Source organism: Gobio gobio (assembly GCF_949357685.1).
Source record: "Gobio gobio genome assembly, chromosome: 22".
Taxonomy (NCBI): Eukaryota; Metazoa; Chordata; class Actinopteri; order Cypriniformes; family Gobionidae; genus Gobio; species Gobio gobio.
In genome coordinates, this window is record NC_137118.1 from 48,855,346 (window position 1) to 48,860,345 (window position 5,000).

The following is a 5,000-nucleotide window of genomic DNA, read 5'->3' on the forward strand; positions in this document are numbered from 1 at the left end:
GACTGAGGCGTGAGGAGATCAGACTGAGGCGTGAGGAGATCAGCATGAGGAGATCAGACTGAGGCATGAGGAGATCAGTCTGAGGCATGAGGAGATCAGTCTGAGGCGTGAGGAGATCAGTCTGAGGCATGAGGAGATCAGCATGAGGAGATCAGACTGAGGCATGAGGAGATCAGCATGAGGAGATCAGACTGAGGCATGAGGAGATCAGTCTGAGGCGTGAGGAGATCAGACTGAGGCATGAGGAGATCAGCATGAGGAGATCAGACTGAGGCATGAGGAGATCAGTCTGAGGCATGAGGAGATCAGTCTGAGGCGTGAGGAGATCAGTCTGAGGCATGAGGAGATCAGACTGAGGCATGAGGAGATCAGTCTGAGGCGTGAGGAGATCAGTCTGAGGCATGAGGAGATCAGACTGAGGCATGAGGAGATCAGACTGAGGCATGAGGAGATCAGTCTGAGGCATGAGGAGATCAGTCTGAGGCGTGAGGAGATCAGTCTGAGGCATGAGGAGATCAGACTGAGGCATGAGGAGATCAGACTGAGGCATGAGGAGATCAGTCTGAGGCATGAGGAGATCAGTCTGAGGCGTGAGGAGATCAGACTGAGGCGTGAGGAGATCAGACTGAGGCGTGAGGAGATCAGACTGAGGCGTGAGGAGATCAGACTGAGGCATGAGGAGATCAGACTGAGGCATGAGGAGATCAGACTGAGGCATGAGGAGATCAGACTGAGGCATGAGGAGATCAGACTGAGGCATGAGGAGATCAGACTGAGGCATGAGGAGATCAGACTGAGGCATGAGGAGATCAGTCTGAGGCATGAGGAGATCAGTCTGAGGCGTGAGGAGATCAGACTGAGGCGTGAGGAGATCAGACTGAGGCGTGAGGAGATCAGACTGAGGCATGAGGAGATCAGACTGAGGCATGAGGAGATCAGACTGAGGCATGAGGAGATCAGACTGAGGCGTGAGGAGATCAGTCTGAGGCGTGAGGAGATCAGACTGAGGCGTGAGGAGATCAGACTGAGGCGTGAGGAGATCAGACTGAGGCGTGAGGAGATCAGTCTGAGGCGTGAGGAGATCAGTCTGAGGCGTGAGGAGATCAGACTGAGGCATGAGGAGATCAGTCTGAGGCATGAGGAGATCAGTCTGAGGCATGAGGAGATCAGTCTGAGGCATGAGGAGATCAGTCTGAGGCATGAGGAGATCAGTCTGAGGCATGAGGAGATCAGTCTGAGGCATGAGGAGATCAGACTGAGGCATGAGGAGATCAGACTGAGGCGTGAGGAGATCAGACTGAGGCGTGAGGAGATCAGTCTGAGGCATGAGGAGATCAGACTGAGGCATGAGGAGATCAGACTGAGGCATGAGGAGATCAGACTGAGGCATGAGGAGATCAGTCTGAGGCATGAGGAGATCAGACTGAGGCGTGAGGAGATCAGACTGAGGCGTGAGGAGATCAGTCTGAGGCGTGAGGAGATCAGACTGAGGCATGAGGAGATCAGACTGAGGCATGAGGAGATCAGTCTGAGGCGTGAGGAGATCAGTCTGAGGCGTGAGGAGATCAGTCTGAGGCGTGAGGAGATCAGACTGAGGCATGAGGAGATCAGTCTGAGGCATGAGGAGATCAGACTGAGGCATGAGGAGATCAGTCTGAGGCGTGAGGAGATCAGTCTGAGGCATGAGGAGATCAGTCTGAGGCGTGAGGAGATCAGTCTGAGGCGTGAGGAGATCAGTCTGAGGCGTGAGGAGATCAGTCTGAGGCATGAGGAGATCAGTCTGAGGCATGAGGAGATCAGACTGAGGCGTGAGGAGATCAGTCTGAGGCGTGAGGAGATCAGTCTGAGGCATGAGGAGATCAGACTGAGGCATGAGGAGATCAGACTGAGGCATGAGGAGATCAGTCTGAGGCGTGAGGAGATCAGTCTGAGGCATGAGGAGATCAGACTGAGGCATGAGGAGATCAGTCTGAGGCATGAGGAGATCAGTCTGAGGCATGAGGAGATCAGTCTGAGGCGTGAGGAGATCAGTCTGAGGCATGAGGAGATCAGTCTGAGGCGTGAGGAGATCAGACTGAGGCGTGAGGAGATCAGTCTGAGGCATGAGGAGATCAGACTGAGGCATGAGGAGATCAGTCTGAGGCGTGAGGAGATCAGACTGAGGCGTGAGGAGATCAGTCTGAGGCATGAGGAGATCAGTCTGAGGCATGAGGAGATCAGTCTGAGGCATGAGGAGATCAGTCTGAGGCATGAGGAGATCAGTCTGAGGCATGAGGAGATCAGTCTGAGGCATGAGGAGATCAGACTGAGGCATGAGGAGATCAGTCTGAGGCATGAGGAGATCAGTCTGAGGCGTGAGGAGATCAGACTGAGGCGTGAGGAGATCAGTCTGAGGCATGAGGAGATCAGTCTGAGGCATGAGGAGATCAGTCTGAGGCATGAGGAGATCAGTCTGAGGCATGAGGAGATCAGACTGAGGCATGAGGAGATCAGACTGAGGCATGAGGAGATCAGACTGAGGCATGAGGAGATCAGTCTGAGGCGTGAGGAGATCAGACTGAGGCGTGAGGAGATCAGTCTGAGGCATGAGGAGATCAGTCTGAGGCATGAGGAGATCAGACTGAGGCGTGAGGAGATCAGTCTGAGGCATGAGGAGATCAGACTGAGGCGTGAGGAGATCAGTCTGAGGCGTGAGGAGATCAGACTGAGGCGTGAGGAGATCAGTCTGAGGCATGAGGAGATCAGACTGAGGCATGAGGAGATCAGTCTGAGGCATGAGGAGATCAGACTGAGGCATGAGGAGATCAGTCTGAGGCATGAGGAGATCAGTCTGAGGCATGAGGAGATCAGACTGAGGCTCTGCTCAGGTGTTATGAGCCCAGGTGCTCTGATAGTGGCCTTCAGCTCTTCTGCATACTCATCTTCCTCTTCAGATGTTCTATGGGGTTAAGGTCAGGTGAGTTTTCTGGCCAATCAGGAACAGGGAGACCATGGTCCTTAACCCAGGCACTGGTTGCTTTGGCACTGTGTGCTGGTCCCAGTCCTGCTGGAAAATGAAATCTGCATCTCCATAAAGTTGGTCAGCAGCAGGAAGCAGGAAGTGCTCTAAAACTTCCCGGCTGCGTTGACCTCTGACCTCAGAAAACACAGTGGACCAACACCAGCGCATGACATGGCACCCCAAACCATCACTGACTGTGGAAACTTTACACTGGAGCTCCAGCAGCGTGGACTGTGTGTCTCTCCTCTCTTCCTCCAGACTCTGGACCCTGATTGACTCTCATCAGAGAACATAACTCTGGCCACTCAGCAGCTCCAGTCCTGTCTGTCTTTAGCCGAGGCGAGACGCTTCTGACGCTGTCTGTTGGTCAAGAGTACGACAGCTGAAACCCATGTCTGTCATACGTCTGTGTGTAGAGGTTCTTGAAGCACTGACTCCAGCTCCAGTCCACTCTTTGTGAATCTCCTCCACATTTTTTAATGGGTTTTGTTTCTCAATCCTCTCCAGGGTGCGGTTATCCCTATTGCTTCTACACTTTTTTCTTCGACAACTTTTCCTTCCCTTCGCCTCTCTATTAATGTGCTTGGACACAGAGCTCTGAGAACAGCCGGCCTCTTCTGCAATGACCTTTTGTGTCTTGCCCTCCTTGTGCAAGGGGTCAAAGGTCGTCTTTTGGACAGCTGTCAGGTCATCAGTCTTCCCCATGATTGTGTGGCCTACAGAACTAGACTGAGAGACCATTTAAAGGCCTTTGCAGGTGTTGTGAGTTCATCAGCTGATTAGAGTGTCTTCAATATTCAACCTTTTCACAATATTCTAATTTTCTGAGATCCTGAATTTGGGATTTTTTTTGGGGTTATCATCAAAATTAAAAGAAACAAACATTTGAAATATATCAGCCTGTGTGTAATGAATGAATATAATTAGAATATCATCAAAAAGTTGATTTCACTAATTCCATTCAAAAAGTAAACTTGTATATAACCAGCACCTGTACAGCTACAAAAATATCATGTTTTCCATTTAACAATTTTATAAATTACAATTATATCATTTAAAACAGTCAATATAAAACTAAAGATGCCATCAAATGCATGAAATGTCTCTTTTTGAATATATATATTTATACACACTGATCAGGCATAACATTATGACCACTGAATAACACTGATGATCTGTTAGTGGGTGGGATATATTAGGCAGCAAGTGAACATTTTGTCCTCAGAGTTGATGTGTTAGAAGCAGGAAAAACAGGCAAGCGTAAGGATTTGAGCGAGTTTGACAAGGGCCAGATTGTGACGGCTTGAGGACTGGGTCAGTGGACCAGTGGAGAACCGGCCACAGGGTCATGAAGGACAAGTGGAGAACCGGCCACAGGGTCATGGAGGACAAGTGGAGAACCGGCCACAGGGTCATGAAGGACAAGTGGAGAACCGGCCACAGGGTCATGAAGGACAAGTGGAGAACCGGCCACAGGGTCATGAAGGACAAGTGGAGAACCGGCCACAGGGTCATGAAGGACAAGTGGAGAACCGGCCACAGGGTCATGGAGGACAAGTGGAGAACCGGCCACAGGGTCATGAAGGACAAGTGGAGAACCGGCCACAGGGTCATGGAGGACCAGTGGAGAACCGGCCACAGGGTCATGAAGGACAAGTGGAGAACCGGCCACAGGGTCATGAAGGACAAGTGGAGAACCGGCCACAGGGTCATGGAGGACCAGTGGAGAACCGGCCACAGGGTCATGAAGGACAAGTGGAGAACCGGCCACAGGGTCATGAAGGACAAGTGGAGAACCGGCCACAGGGTCATGGAGGACCAGTGGAGAACCGGCCACAGGGTCATGAAGGACAAGTGGAGAACCGGCCACAGGGTCATGGAGGACCAGTGGAGAACCGGCCACAGGGTCATGAAGGACAAGTGGAGAACCGGCCACAGGGTCATGAAGGACCAGTGGAGAACCGGCCACAGGGTCATGGAGGACCAGTGGAGAACACTA